Below are 16,780 nucleotides of genomic sequence, written 5' to 3' on the forward strand. Positions count from 1 at the left end.
AACCTAATCAACAGCTCCTTGGTGGCTTATATGCAGACTGCATGAGCAGGTTTGTAAAGGGTGTATACATGCTGATCTTGCAGAGATTTTCATCTGAGTGTAACCTCTCTCTCTCTCCCCCCCGGCCCCCGGTAGTCCCAGAGAAGTGGCAGTGAACCCACAATATCAGTTAAGAAACCATTACTTTGGTTTAAGACATCACTGCTTTACTCTCCCCAGTTACCAGTCCAGTGTCAGAAATTTCCCCACTTTTTTTCAGCAGAATGGTCTCCGAGACTTCTCCCCGTTTTTCCTCTAGGCTGTCGTGGATTTAAAACTACATTAGATTTAAATAGTTTAAGCAGGTGGTTAAGCCAGCTGCCTGATTTTGCCTAGAGAGCACAGGGAAGAGGCAGGTGATCTATTCTGCCAACAGAGTTATGGGGCAGCGATGGTTGGCAGAGGGGTGGTAAAAAGCAGCTGGGCCTGGTAATGAGCATCAGCACGCAGGAAGGGATGTGTGTGCTCAGCCTGAGCACCTGGTCCTCCACCAGCACTGGTGCTGGCAGACTCCTCTGCCCAAGCAGAACCCCAGCGGCTGCCTGGGACAGATTTGGAAATCCTCTGGTGTATCTCATTACAGGACTGGAAACTCTGGTCTCAATCAGAAAAACTGCTCAGATCATTAATAATTTCAGCCTATGACAGTGGGCCTTAAATGCATGTTTGAGGCTTAGCCATCTGCAGATGGAAGGGAACATGTCCAGGGAATTTAACTAAGCCACAGGACTTTGCACTGAAGCAGCTACTGGATGCTCACACGGTCTGCTCCATCCACTCCTTGGCGGGACACAGCGTCTGACAAGCAGGTGTTAACAAACAGCTTGAGGAAACTGCTGCATCTGCTTTGTTAAGTGAGCATGTGTCTGAGCCCTGAATCCATCTTTCAATCAAGCTTTTATAGGAAAATGTCATCCTGAAAATGATATTTCTGAATGGGACCCAGTAAGGAATGGATGGAAACATAGGCATGGTTTAGAGTGAAATCAAAACAAAAAAAACAAAGCACTGTAAAAAAAAGTCACACTGTGCTGAAAGCAATCATAATTGCACCAGTCGATTATGAAACTGTAAACTGAAGTTTGAAACTGGCCAATCTCCTGTCTAGTTTCACTTGCAAGGTTGAGTCTAGCTTGAACAAAGAAAATCAACAATAAACCAAAGAAGAATCATGGGGAGACATGGATCCAGTGTTTACATTGCCACCCCTTTCACTGGGCTATGACAAGAGAGAGACTAGAAAAAAACAAATTGTAAAATACAATCTTATCTTGCTATTCCCCTTTCAGGATTGATGAGTAATAAAAGCAATTAGCCAGAAATGTTTTTAAAACTTGTCAAATACATTATTTGACAAATATATTCATAAATCATGTATCTAGTCACAAACTGCGTGAGCTCTGAAAACTACCTCATCATTTTAAAACAACTTGAAAATCTCATTTCATCCATTGATGAATCACCTGCCTGCATTAGCAATAAACTGGCACAAGCAAGACAGAGACATTTTTATCCTTCACATCATATGAAGTGCATTTCAGGACACTTACACTTTGCTAAATTTGAGCAAAGGCAAAAAAGGCATGTGTATGTGTTTTGAGACAGTGGATGCATATACATAGGTTTGGGGCAATTCTCTACATCTGTGCGAGCTCCCACTCTGGTTTCTCTGCAAGGATTCTCGTCTGCATAGGGAGCTGTGGAGGCCCATAGGCACAGGGAAAGCTGAATGTCTCCTCTGAAGTGATCCCCAGCCAACCTGCAGCTTCTGAATGTGGAAAAGACCCACTTAGTCCTTTAGGCACCGCAGAAAAAAGGAATTATTATAGGTCAAACTTTACATTCTTATAAACAGCAACTTTAATCATAAGCGGTCAGGTAGCTTCATGCAGACAGCTCATGCAAAGAACCTGTGTCACCTCCAGTAACTCAAATCTATCTCCTTTAGAAGAGGGCCCTTCCTCCACCCACCCAGATGGCACTCACTGAGGTTGAGAAGCAAATTGCCCTCTCAGTTGCCTTCCTCCCTCTTGCTGTAGGCCTTGAGGACAGCTGAATTTGATAAAAGTGGGAAGAGCTTTATCATCCATATTTATTTAACTGTCTGGGTAATTGCAGGAGTGCTTGTCCTGCACACTTAACTGACAGTGGCTTTCAGACCTGGTCGATGCTTCATATGGCAACTGTTTTTTGCCTTGTATGCTGCTTGTGACCATGCATTGTCACTTAATTAGGCTGAAATTAAATAAACTGATCCAATCCAATTCTCTAAGGTTATGGACTCATATCTGTGTGCTGGACTGTAGTAACTGGTTGCTTTGCATTGCCAGGGGATGTAAATTATGTGCTTGGTTTGGTGCCTACACAGCGTGTACTGAACTCCTGCATGCTCCTCAGGGAGTCCCTAAACTGTGGCCAAACCCAGCTTCACCAGGTACTTCTCCAAAAGAAAAGTTAAATTCTCAGTTCCTTGCAGTCTAAAATACAGTCATTCACGATACATCTCTGAATCACAGTCAGTTCATGGTGCTTCTATTATCCATTAACAGTAAGCTGATTATACCTCTGTGCTTTTTTTTGCCATCTACTCAGCAACATTTGCAGATGAGCCGGCTGGAAATACGATGTCTTGGTGAGGGAGAAACAGTTCACAGACATGTGCTGGTTTTCACCAAAATTTCAGCTGGAAAAGATTTGGCTCAAGAAAGAAGGGAAAGAGAGGAAGAAAAAAGAAAAAGAAGTCCTTTATTCAAAATGAAATATCCAAAAGTATTGCTTTTGGTGCAGAGCTGAGTAGGAACCCACTGCTAAGCCTGAGAAGCTGCTGCAAAATGGAAGTATTGCCTGCTGGATCATTTTCTCCATTTCACAGACTGAGAATGTCAGGTCTTAGCTGAAAAAGGAACCCAAGTCCTCCCATCTTGAAGTCAAGGTACACACTCTCTCTTGCTTTTTCCTGAGCATTGTTCCAGCTTATCTCTATTAATTCACAAGAAGCCGTACCATATATTAATAGACAACTTGGCCTTGGAATTTATTTTGCAGGAGATTTTGTTATTGCCTCATAAACATAGAGCTCTCTTAAATTGTCATCAAAATACATCACCATAAAATTAGTGAAGCAATAGAAGAAAAAACCTACAGGACTACTACAGCAAATTCTGCTTCAAGTATTATGCTGCTCTTCTGTGAAGTTCACTGTACTTGCAGGGATCTAACAGCTTTGCCATATTCTTTCACTGATACGATAGTCCGAAAGAAGCAATCATACTTTCAGCAGAAGATGATTTAATTTCTATGGGACTGTGGGCTCCAATCTAGTAGGACCATCTTAACTTTTCTTATATGCAGCCAGCACTAACTGCTGTTCTTCACTACTTTGCACCTTAGATAGACATTTATGTCTGAGTAAAGTAGCTGTAATTTATATCTGAGTAAAGCAGGGCTCTTGATTTGGAAGCACTTTCCATGGGTGCAAATGACAAGCCCAAGGCAGCAGCAAATTCATCCCAGGACATACAGTTAGTCCATTTCAGGGAGGAGGGGAAAAGAGACTTTCATTATTGTGATCTGTACTGGGTAGACATTAAAGGCTGTGTGACACTTTGCAGGAGAAGAAAATTTTGGTTTTGCTCAGCCATGGTGCCTTGTTTCCTACACTTGGTGTGCAACATGCAGTGCAAGCAGGGAGCACTGCGCAGGCTGCAGGTGGAAGCATTTCCACGAAGCTTCCTGCACCTCACTTTGTGAAGGTTTTGGGAACCTCCCAGATGTGCAGACACAGACGATGTTGTGATATGAGCACTGCAATTCTTGGTAAATAAACTGTTGGAAAATGGCAGTACCAAATTAAATGGCAGTAAAGCTTTTGTTGTTTCAGTTTTATGCAGGTTTTAAGACTGAATCTGTGATGAACTGCCTTGTGCATGCTTGTACCAAAATAAAGAAGGTAGCATGGCATATAAATAAGTTTAGCGTTAGACCAGTATCTTTTTCAAATTGTGACTCACTAACAGAGTTTTACAGAAACTTGATTACAATTTTACTGCATGAAGGACTCTTTGCATCTGCTTCACAGATATTCACCTTTTAAATTTTATTTAATTTGTATTGATTTTTCCTGCACTTTCATAAGCAGGCATCACACATCTGAGCACACAGAAAAATGATTACTTAAGTGATGATTTAAAAATAATGGATGTACATTAGCACATGAATGATTAATTCCTTTTTGTGAGTACAAGCATCCAGGCTATGGCTGAGTAAAATATTGATGGTACAAAGGAAATGAGCTGTTTCTTAATTTAGTTTTGTTCTGGTAATGTGTAACTAATGTTGTTTCCTTCTAGCAGTATGCATTTAGTGACCCTTTTAAATTTTAATACCTAGTGATAGCTAAACTAATAGCTTCATGGGACATATAAGAGGGGATTTTGAAAAGATGCAGATATAGTTTGCATGCATTAATTTGAGACTCTCTGTAACACATTTAATACAAATAGGTACTACAGAAGAACCTAGATAAAGTCTCCACACACAGGCTGGCATTCCGCTAGAAAGCTGAAGCTTTTTTTGCACAAGATGCATTGAAAGGTGGAGATTTCATTGTCATGTTAGTCTCATGAGGCTGTGGCATATGAATCCCAGTTCATCAAGGCCTGATGCTCTTGTGATGCACTTGAGAGTGTGGGGATTTGTGAGACTAGCACAAAATGAGAGCAGGACTGCTCTTACCACCTGGTATCTGGGCATATGTTTACATTAAATGTAGGGGGACCTGAGCACTGAGTCCTACAGCCCGAGTCAGATACCTACGTTGTGGTTTCTCACTGTTCCCACAGCTCTTGAGGTGTTTTTGGAGGTTTTTGCCATGACTACAGCATCCTGAAGTGTTTTCCCACATATTTGCTGGGAAATGCCACAGTGGGGAGAAAGGCACTGAAAGACAAGCACAATTCACATGGTCTTGCCCACACCTTCATTGCAGAGCATGGCAGGCCAGGCTTACCCATCCAAAACTTAAACCTGGTGCCCAGTCAAGCAGAGCAGTATGGGCTCAAAATCAAATAGAAATGTTTTAAATACTCTATAGATGTGGCTGGGCAGCAATGCATGTAAGGATACAGGTTATGGCAGAGCACAGCTATAGGCTTTGACGTTCTCAGGTGGGAATACAACCTTGTTACTCAACGTTGATATACAGACTGAATCACTGGCACTGCCTACCCACTGCCCATCTGTTAGAATGGCACTTTGCCCACCGACGTGGTGACATGCCAGGTTTCATTTGAAGTAGGTGCCTTCTAACAATGGGTTTAGAAAGCAGCCTGTTGAAGACAGCAACTGACACTTCTTTCTTCAATAGGCTATTTTTGGAGTGGGAACATTTGCTGGCAGCATGTGCAAAGGGCCTAAATCGTCTTCTGTTAGTCAGCTGCAAAAAAATCTCATTTGCTACAGTAACAGAAGGTTTGGGCTAAAAAGTAAAGCAATTGCTTCCATTTGCACTTGCTGGCCTCGCATGGGTATGTTTATTGTGGCTACTTAATCCCACTTTACCAAACTGCATGGCAATTTGCAGGTGAGAAAGGAAAAGGAAGAAGAGGAACAGTGTATTGGTTTTGAGACAAGAAAGGGTGCTTTTTTGTTTAATTTGAAACCATGATCCTTTTATATTTTCCACTGCTGCAATGGATATTACATGGTAATCCTGCCAGGACATTTTATTTCTGAGGAAGGGTTTGAGGGTTGGTTCCCCAGGATGACATTTGAAAAATATAGTTCACATTTTTTTCCTTTGCCAACTGACAGAAAAGAGGGATCTTCATGCAGTCCCAACAAAAATCAACAGGCTTTCTGTCATCAGGTCTTTTTGAGAGGGTTTTGAAGATCCTAGGGAAAAGATAGACTTTGGCTCTGTTGAAAGTCCATGGAGGGGTGTAGATCAGAGAGCAAGTTAATGTATGCAGTTCTCCCTGGTGGCGTTCTGGATACAGGATCCCTGAAACGTGGGCAGGGTGTAAATCCGCACGGCTTTAAGAGCAGCCCAGATGGCCAGCAACCCCAGGAACACATGCACATGTGGTATCCTGATCCTTCTAGGAAGGATTTTGAATCTAAATGGTCAGCCTGACATCAGCACCGTGATATTACTGATGGGAGGAATGATAGATGATCCACCTTGCAGAGAGCTATTCTCCTGGGTCCGTAGTAAGGAGTAGTATGGCCTAACATCCCTCTTCTGATGCGTCCAAAGCTCACCTGAGCTTGAGTCCTGGCAATGTGATGTGATAGGAGTGCGAGCTTGACCATGGCTCTGACCTGCTCTCAAAATCACCTGTCACCTGGCTGAGCATTGGACAGTCTGCTTTCTCGCCCCTCTGCCTCTGCTGTCTTCCCCCGCCTCCACTCCCTTCTTCATCACTCTGCCAGGACAAAGCTCTGTCCTACCTGGCAGTGCACTCTCAGCCTGGGGCAGTGCAGGGGGACTTGCCAGGTGGCAGGGTGTCAGCTAAGCCTGTGCTTCATGCAGCTGGGTCCCCTGTACCACATATGGAGAGTGTTTCTGTATGGTCTGGCCACACGAGGAGGTAGAGACCTCTCCATCCCTCTCTGGTTTAGTGTTGAGCTCTTGGCCTGATGCACATATATGGCTAATGATGACAGGGAGAGAAAGGACCAACCAGGCGTTCTCCGCCAGCATGCGAAGTACGTATGCACAAAATAAGCAATCGCTGCGATTCTTCTGAACACAGGAAGTTATTCAGGCAGCATCTGAAGTACTCAGATAAAATAGCCAACTCTGAAACAGCTTTTGATAGGAAAGCTGAGAATAACCTGTAGTTATCTTTGGCTACTGGACAGTAGAGACTTTATTGTAAAATAATTTATTTGCTGTAACATGGCTGCTAAAACCCCGGCACCTTGTTATGCAACTAATTAAAAAAAAAGCCAAATCTGTAAAAGAAGCTGGAAAACTTTGGCTGGAGCCACAAATACTCTTTCTGCTATTGCTTCCCAGATAGAGAACCACTTTTTGCGCCCTCTTCTTATCCACAAAGACACAGAAAAGAGCAGATCTGTAGCTAACAGCCACAGCAGCTACAACAGCATCAATCCAAGCAGCAGAGGGAATAGAGTGCCTGCAGCAGTCTCTGTGCTTTGCCAAGAATGGAGATGTCATGGCTTACTTTTTTTGAGCCATGTCAGATAATAGTGTTGGCATTCCTTCCTGAGCCTGTTTTTCCAAGTCAAGCACCGTCCAGAGGATTTAGTAATAACTTGATGAACACTGGTTGCTTCCTTGTTGTATATTTTTGCTATGTTAATTCTTCCAGTATGTGCTGCAAATAGGAGATTTTGTGGGATAGAATAGGTGCCACTGCTAATTTATATTGCCTCGGATCCAAAGTGCTTTCTACACTTTTGACTCCCCATACACCCCTCTTCTAGATCAAGCCTCCTCCCTGACAGCTCCTTTGCATGACTGTTTCCTGCATGACTTGTCACAGACAATGGTATTTCCCCAGACTCCGTGGAGCTTTGCATCGCTTAAGATTAGTGGGCTGACATGCAGGGTCATACAAGCAGCTGGCAGACTGTGATCAGCGAAACAGTGTGGAGATGAAATGGGCCACCTATCTCATTGTCACCTAATGTTACCTCAAAGGTGAAACTATGTCATCTTCCACCCACCAAAGAAAAGTAGTAAGATGTGTCCCAGGATCAGTAATACGACAGTGGCTTTCGGACATGGTGCACCATTTTCAGTTGCTGATGGGGGGGAAGGAGTACCAGTAACTCCAAAGGATTAAAGCCACCTGCACTCACTTTTGCCTCTTTGTTTTGATAATGTGGTATATAGAGAATAACAATTGTTTGTACTCACTCACCTTCTGTGAGTGGAAATTTTTCTTCTGCACTAACATGCAAAGCACAGAACAGAGAAAAGAAAAGCCTTTCATGGATAGCTCTGTTAGGGCTGCTCGGTAGAAAGGGTTTTGCAGCCCACAGCTAGCACACAAGAAGGAACACTGAGAAGGAACGAAGCTAGAAGTCATTTTTTCAAACAAACTGTAATATTAGATAAGGCCATAAATGTTAAAAAAATAATTAAAGGTATTCACCTATGCCTCAAGAACAAAATATCCTAGGCTAAAGTCAGATACTGAGATGTCAAGGGGCATACACTAAACAGAAACTCAGGTTAACATGCCAAAGGCAGCAACTCCTTTCATTACTGATTGTTTGTACGCTATGAACTTTCTCTGTGTGTCACAGAGGTAAAAGTAAATAGTTTGATCACCTTTCTTTAAACCTAGGATGAGAGTCTACCCTCTTGCTGGGTAGGAATGCACTGGAGAAATGTGGTAAGGCTTTATTTCAGAGTTCAAGCAGATACAAATTTACAAGCAGTTTGTTTACCTTTCTATTCTTAGTGATTACTGGTATTAACTATTTTCTAAGCACCCTCCCTACCTCAACCATGAATAATGTCTGTCTGATCCTTTAAAACTGTTTTACTGTCACCCAAATCAGGCAGGTTTTTGGCTCCTGTGCCAGTGTTAGGCTGAACAGCTGCTTGGCTGTGACAGCCCAAGGAGCTACCTCAGGCTTGCCCAAGGGAGATTCAGACTGTACTAAATTACATTCTTAGAGCCTTATTTAAGGCCTTAATCTGTGGAGTTATATTTGGTGGGACAGTGAAGGAGCAAGGTTTGTGTGTGTCTGTATCTGTGTGAGTCTATACATGCACACATGCCTAATTGCTTTTTTTCTGTAATACTAAAACCTCCACGACTATAAAATGTCATCAGTTGGTACCTGTGGTCTCACCTTTGTGTAGGATGTGATTGTTGGTATACAAAGCCAAGCTGATTCATGTTGGATTTTATGGACTCTGGAATGAGTAATGTGATACTAATCTATAGATAAACTAATCTGCTGGTATTTATAACCAGTGTGCAATTGCCTCACCCCTTAACTACAAGTTTTGAGATGTGACAGTTACAGTAGATAGTAGCTTTACTGTAGCTCTGAGCTGTTTGGGAATCTGTATGATTGGCTAATTTTCTAAGGGAATATTTGATTTACTTTAAAGAAAACATCAATCTTGTCTTTGGTCATTCTTACTGATAGGGAATAATTTTTCTTCTGGGCCAGGACATAAAACACTTACAGTCTGAGCCCAGTGAAGTAAATAAAAAGATAAAATTATCATCTGTTCCCATCCTACATTATCTTATAATTTACACATAAGTAACAGTGGAATAATAGAATGTTTTCAGGCCTGTTCCCGTTCTGAAGGTCACCGGGTCTCCATAGGACAAGGGGGACTCATCACACAGAATCAATTACAGGATTAGGTAATCCCCTAAAATGGGACTGAAAAGTGATTTTGTGTAACAGAAGTTGCTATATATAATATAAATAGATAACATTAAGTGTCTTGTCATCTTGTGATTATATGCCATGAACCTAGATTTGTTACTAATATGTCTTTTCATCTGTCTATGCCTGAAAAAGGCAGCACATTTTACTACTAGTGAGGCAAAGTGTAGGTAAACACTGCGGATGGTGAATCTGTACCGAGTAGCAGTATGACAAATGAAATACTGGAAATTAAAATTGTAGGCTGTGAGGAAGATCACCTATTAATCTTGGAAGTATGCCATTAAATCTAATTACAGTATTTTGTTGATAGTACCTTCGATGTTTAAAATGAATTCCCCATCAAATGATAGGTGATGTAATATACCTAACTGAAAAGCTAATCTTTGTAGAGAAAATGGAGTTTTCTTGTTTTCAGTGATTTCTGTAGACATATAAAGTGCTGAGGGGAGTTAGCAACACCTACCACTCTATACCAGACCCCAAAGGGCACCATGGCAATGCCTTCAGCTTGGCTTTTCTGTTCCCAGCTCTCTGCCCTGTACAGCTGTCCCTCTCTGGGATTTTTTTTTTTTTTTTTTACAAGATTATTCTTTAGCAAGGACTGGGAATTAATCCCATTTTATTATTGCAGTGATCTTTGCAGGAAAGTGCCATGGCCAGAATTGTTGGCCTGAAAGAGTTGGTTTTTCACAGTTAAATCTGATGGGGAGTTTGCAGGCAGGAAAGACCAGTTTTACAAGACTGTGCCCAGCTATGTTTATTGCTTGAATCCCTTTTATTAGCTTTGACATACAGTCATCCAGATTTCACTCCAAGCGCATTTGAAGTAGTAAAATACACAGGACAACACATTACAAACATTGTGTCTATGTCTTTTCCGTCTTTGCTGACACAGGGTTCTCTCTGCCAGCCCCACAGCCTCAGCAGAGGAAGAATTTCTGGCCTTCCGCTGCCTCAGGTTCATCTGCGCAGGATCCCACGTGATCCCCGCTGGCTGACCCACACAGTATACTGCCAAAGCACAAACAAAAATATTTGTTTTCCGATTATTTTTATTAATTACTGGCACATCTCCTCTACCTCCCCAGAGGTAGATGGGGGAATTGGAGAGCCAGCGTATTGAATTTCAGTCAGACTTTTGCCTAAGTGGGAACTGAAAGCAGCTATTAGATTTATCACTTAAATATTCAATATAGAGATAGTGTTCTGTATGCTTATCAAGGTAAACTGATGTCAAGATGATCGTGGGTGGGCATGGAATAGCAGTGTGGACCCATTTCTTACACCAGCTGGAAAGATAAATGACAAGAGTGGAAGCATATGCACATGCTGATCCTATACAGAGCCAGGATAAATTTGCCAAGTTCAGATGCACAGCCCGTCAGTGTTAGCAGAAAATTATCACTACGCCTTCAAGTGACAGGCATACAACCTGAGATTTCTACGCATCCCTCTAAATGAGGAGGCAGATTAGAAAGACATAAAAAAGAGAGAACAATGATGTTAAACTGAAGTTTTGACAGTCAGAAATACTTTAAAAACAACTCTCAACACAGTACCCAAGAAGATGCTGAAAGAAAGAGTTGAAACTGTTTTGTGTCTTCCTATATTTTACAAAATGCTAATAGCTTAAAAGCACGTCCTGTAATTTTCTGACAACTGACAAGGGTGGAAAGGGGGGTTTCACGTCATTTGGAAAATATGAGAAAATTATTTTCTTTCCTCTAAGCATTATAAAGAACTACACTTATGTGCTACCTGAATTGGATACTATTTACAGGGATAAAATTACGACGTCTTTTCTTAAACTTACTACTCTTTATACAGTACTTGACTTATAACCAATTATTTGCCTGTATCAACACAGCACAGGCCTGTTATATTAGCAATTTGCTATTTTTAGCCTACTGGTGTAAATCATGAGCAACAATGCCTCACTTCTGACTTGCGTTGATACTGCTACAAGCTCAGGCCTCAGAGAAGGAAAACAGTTGGCTCAGTTTTATTGCTTTGCCAGCCAACCACTGGGATTTTCACCTGTATTTCCCCAGGCAACAATGTTTAGAGTGATTGAAACAGGGATCGGATCTAAATGCACTCCGGGCAGATTAAAGACCCATCTTCTTGGGATCTGAACCACGGGGTGTGGGGGTGAATAAGTGGCTACAAATAGGGCAGTAACTACAGTAAGGGTTCATGGAGGCTGGATGCTAAAGCTGGGAACAGTAGGCATCCATCTAACAGAGGTGAGCATTAGAAAACACATAATTCTGCATTGTGCAGACTAACAGTGGAATACCGTAATGAGCTATCAGTTTCAGCTTATGTGGCTTTAACCCTATTCTGGTGATGAGCTCTGTGAAGCATTATAGTTTGAGCTTCCTGTTTTCTACATTTATGTTCTTAAAAGTCCAAAGGAGAGAATTCTTCACCAATCGATAGGGATGAAAAGCCTCTTTTTTTTAGAAGTTGTTCTACATTTATTCACATACTATATGTGCCTGCCCTGCCCTGTGCAACGGCTCCCCAGATATTGAGAGGGCACAAAGGCACATAAAACCAGAGCTGTATGAAAGTAACTTTTCTAGGTTGTTAATAGAAACTAATATTATCAGACAGACTAATATTTACCCCTGGTATAGGAGCATTACTCAGTGAATAGTACCTTAAATTGTCCAACTAATTTTATGCCCTCATAATAAATAAATTCTGTTCTTTTTTATTATCAAGCTTCATTACAGTCAAGATAAGTCATAACATCCATACTTTGCAACTCAGATTTAAGGACAGTGAATATAAAAACTGTTCATGTCTACTTCATCAGAAATTACATATCTGATCCCTATTAAATTGACTACCAATTCCTCCATACAATGCCATGCAGTAGGCAGATGTCTGTATGCACTGGTGAAATGTGGTGATTTGGGAAGGAAAAAAGAGAAGGAGGAGGAAAATATTTGGCTAAAATATAATGACTCTTAGGATATAACATCATCACATCCTGGCACTGCTGTGATTTGACCGTCCTTCTGTAACTGATGTTTGCTGTTTTTATTGGAAATGACACAGCTTAAATGAACATGTCCTCAAAATATAAGTTTCACATTTCATTCAGAAGCCATTGTGTCCATGCGCTAGTGTGCTGAGTCACTGATTCAGCTCTGGCTCAGGCAGAGGGACACCATCAATACCATTTTCCTCAGCACTTGGTATTTCTGAGGGATGTGCTGTTTGAGCAAACTTTCCTGGGCGACCGTGGTCTGAAGGTGGTTTCCCAAACATGCAAACTGCCCTGCACCGTGTGCACTTGCATTTTCCTGGCAAATCACCGTGTGGCTGAAGTAGTGATTTTAATGAACACTTCTCTTGCTGAAACCAATTCAGCCTTGCTTATAAACCCAATGGAGGCATTCAAGCAGAATGAAATGTCTAGTTTAAACACATATTAGTTTAGTATTATCCATATTTTAATGAAGCAAAAACTTAATTTGTTGTTCTAACAGATGGTGGTTCTTTTATCTGTATGTAAATTCTGAATATTTTGCTTACATTTTCAAATTAGGGAACAAGTGTTGCTTAAGTCTGTCAGACACTTAGAGGATGAAAAGTCCTGTAGACAATAGGAATAATCCATAAGCTATACCTATGAGGTAGGGTGAGTAAGTGCTCTCATTACCATCTGGTGCACGGGGACAGTCTCATCGGAGCCAAAGCAGGTCCCCGGGCATTCCTGGCTCTTGGGCTGACAGTCCATTTTATTGTGCCTCTGTACTTGCAGATTCTGCTGATGTGTTTCTTTTACAAATCAATCATTTGAGGGGTAATTAACATTTAAAAGCCAGGTTTCTTTTAATTCCATTAGTATATTTGTGACAAGAAATGTGTTGGCAGAATCCAAAGGTTAAGAGTTACAATGAAGAACAAGTTTTAGGATAAATGAAAGTTAAGGCCTAAAATAGCCTGACAATACCCCATTAATCTGCACACTATTGACACAATAGTGGTCTGTTGTGTCAATGAGGATTTAAGAAGCTTTGCAGCACATGTTAGTGATAGTTTATCATATCAATAGGAGCCTGCATATATTTGTGTTTAAAAACCTGTGGCTGTGTAATTCCCTGACTGCACACATATTGTAAGTACACGTACTTTAAATCCTTACATAAAGTGGTTTCTAGCCATGCAGTAAATTTTGAAACTGTAATAAACTACCATATATAAGTGTAGACACAAGTTATTAGTCTTGGCTATACCAAAATCCTCTAATATGCTGTACTTCAAACTGAAACCCTTTGCCCTACAGGAATGCGATCTGATTCTCAACATTGTGTCATCTGTCTAATTGAAGCAGAAGGGGACTTAAGCCATATTAATCTCTCATCCTGATATATGGAAACCTTGAGTCAGCTTGTGGCTGGGACGTACAGTGGGGAAGAAAGGTCCCTTCCTACAAGCATTCCCTCTCAGAGCAGAGGGGAGTGTGCAGCCACAGCCCAAGCAGATGCCACAGGCTGTGCCATGCTTCCCATGCCCCCACCGTAGGGATAACTGAGCAGCATTGCTCAGTAATTTCTACATGCCAGTCGCAAAAAGGATGTATCGAATGAAAATATGGGTGGCTCTTCTAGGTCTGCATTTTTTCTGGCTGGCACCACCATCAGGCATTTAAAAATCCAAGAAGCAAATCCCACATTTGTAATGCCCTGGTGTGGGTAGCTTGCACCTAGGTGCCCGTACCCTCTGTAAATCCACACAACAGTGGGTCTGCTCCAAGTCTTTGACTTCCCAGTGAAAAGGCCACAGAGTTATTCTGTGAACCAAATCCTTCTCTTTGAGGCACTCTAAGCAATTTTGTCCTCAGGTTGCAATTTGATTCCTAACCAAGTGAGTAGTCTCTATCGCAGCATTTTCATGCAGTGTGCAAATTTTGATGGTTTTCAGATTAGGGCTGTTCCTGAGAAAGAGAAAATAATGTCCTTACATCTTTAAGCAGGCAGCAGCTCCTGGGGTGCAACATAGCCACGCTGTGTTTGCTGTGAGGAAGCCCATAATGATCTCGCCTTTAGCCTGTCACCACCAGGAAACATCAGAGAAAGACAGCCAAGGGACTCAGTTGCCAAAAACGTCCTATTCCCATGGCTGAGAGATTTTGTTGGCACCATCTCTAAAGAGAATTTACTATGGGCCAAATCCTGGCGCCCTTGCTTAGATGAATCAGTTCTCAAGAGGCAGCGCTCCCGCTGCAAGTGGTGCGTGCGTAAAATCCTGCAGGATCAGCCCAAAATACTGCTCGGGAGTACCAAGCCCTCATCTTCCGGAGGGGCAGGAGGGCTGTGCGGAGCGACCTGCCCAAGGACTTGCTGTGAAAGCGGTGCACAGCAGAGGGGCAGGAGTTGGGGAATTGCATGTGAATGACAGAGATGTTTCCCCAGCAAAAATCTTTACATTATCTTGACTCAGAATTTTTCTGATTTCCCATAAAACAAGCACAGATGATACAGCTTGGCGAGTAATCCCTTTTTTTTCCCCTTGCAGGGGTATCCAAAATATTTTGTGGCACTTTAAGCCTTGATTAATTTATCTTGCATGTGAAGAAAAATGAATTAGTGACAGCTATTTCCTGGACTTCATTTCTGGGATTGAACCCTTTGTTTCTGGAATATCCGAGGGGATTTTGGACGGGCACTTAAAAAGATGTCATTTCAAGGACACCCCCCCCCGCCCCCACCGCCACACGCCAAGTACTCGGCTGCAAAATTGAGTCTCGTTAGCCCGCAAAATCGCATTGCTCGCAATGACTTTTTCTTTCGAAGTAGAAATGAGAATTTCTGTATTAAGAAGCGAAGGCAGCGTCGGCGAGGAACAAAACGCCTTCTTGATGGCTTCGCGCCGGCTGTTTACCTCCGCGGCCGCGGAGACGGGATGGGCACGGGGCCGCAGCCGGGGGGGGTGGGGGGGGCAGGTTCACCCAGGTGGTTCGGGAGGGGTAAAACTACGGGCGAAGTTCGCCGGAGCTCCGCGCAGGCGGCCGCGGCCGCTCGGCGGCGGGAGCGGGGCCGCGCCCGGCGCTGCCCGCGGCGGGGGCGGGCGGAGGCGGGGGGCAGCGGCCGGGGCGGTGCCGCCCCCGCCCCGCCATGGCGCGGCTCGCCGCGGAGCTCCGCCGCCGGCCGGGGGCCGCGCTGTCGCCTCCTGCGGGCCGCGCTCCCGGGGCCGGTGAGAGCCGCGGCGGGGCCGGGCGGGGCCGCGGGAGGGGGAACCGAAAAGTTGGCCGCGGTAGCGGCGGGGCGCGGGCCGGCTGCCGCCGCGGGCGCGGTGTTTGCGCGGAGTTTGCGCGGAGGCGGCGGGAGGCGGAGCGAGGCCGGGCGCGGCGGGACAGCGCGGCGAGGCGAGGGGCGGGCGAGAATAAATCCATTAAAGGCGGGGGGGGAAGGCAGGCGGGAAGGGGTGGGCCCTGCGAGGCGCGCCTCCCCCGCGCTGGCTCGGCACCGAGCGGAGCGCCGGGATGGGGCGCCCGGCGGGGGACGGCGGGCGGAGGAGGCAGCCCCGCCGGCGGGCGGCGGCCGTGGGCAGCGGCGCGGCGGCAGGTACGCGGGTGCGCGGCGGCGCTGCCGAGCGGAGCGGGCGGCCGCTGCGGGAGCCGGCGCCGGCCGGAGAGGCGGGGGGGGGGGAGGAGAGCCGCAAGCGGAGCTGTTTGGTTTGTCCGCGGCGAAATCGTCCCGGGGCGCGTAGGGTGAGTTTGGGCTGGCGCTGGGTCGGGGGCTGAGGCGGCCCGGCCCCGGGGGCTCGGCGCTGCCGGCGGGGCGGCGGCGCGGGCGCCCGGCGAGGCGTGATTTACGGGCTCCCCGGCAGCAGCCGGGCGCTGGGAGGCAGAGGGAGCTGTGTTTCAAGCTCTCCATCAATTATGGATGGAAACAAATACTAGAGTCGGTTCTGAATTATCCCCGTGCAGAGGCAGGGATAGCTCCGCTCCGTCCTCGCCTCCTGGTGAAAACAATGCTCTCCGCTCAGGTGTAGAGCGGAGAAACTTTTTTTTTTTTTTTTGGAGGGGGGGGCAGGGGGTGTTTCGGCACTGCAGAAGCCGATACAGCGGCTTTCGGGGAGTAATTAGAAAGGGTTTAAAGCCTTCTTTATTATTTATAAGCGCTTGATGGAAATGAAAGGTCGCAGAGATATTTCTAGGTGGATATTACGCCTGTGTTTTCAAGGGTTGTGGGGTGGTTGTGCTGGGGTTTTTATGGTTGTCATTGTGTTTTATCTTGCGAGTTGAAAAATGTGATTAGGTATGCTTTAGGTTGATGTATCGAAAATACTGTAGTTCCAGTGGATATCCCACTTGTTAGCATGAATA

The 16,780-nt window shown here is 44.4% G+C and overlaps 1 protein-coding gene across 4 annotated transcripts in view; it reads left to right on the forward strand.

The window, feature by feature from the left end:
• Positions 1-16,780, forward strand: part of SEMA6D (semaphorin 6D) — a 233,407-nt gene that overhangs the window by 185,134 nt on the left and 31,493 nt on the right. Inside the window, exon 1 of one of the 4 annotated variants that reach the window (XM_069798272.1) lies at positions 15,542-15,645. The exons of 1 other annotated variant lie outside the window; for it this stretch is intronic. The gene's annotated coding sequence lies outside the window, so the exon portion shown is untranslated. 2 more of the 4 variants (XM_069798274.1, XM_069798273.1) reach the window with 2 other exon arrangements.

The sequence above is a fragment of the Haliaeetus albicilla genome, chromosome 12, assembly GCF_947461875.1.
Source record: "Haliaeetus albicilla chromosome 12, bHalAlb1.1, whole genome shotgun sequence".
NCBI classification, from domain to species: domain Eukaryota; kingdom Metazoa; phylum Chordata; class Aves; order Accipitriformes; family Accipitridae; genus Haliaeetus; species Haliaeetus albicilla.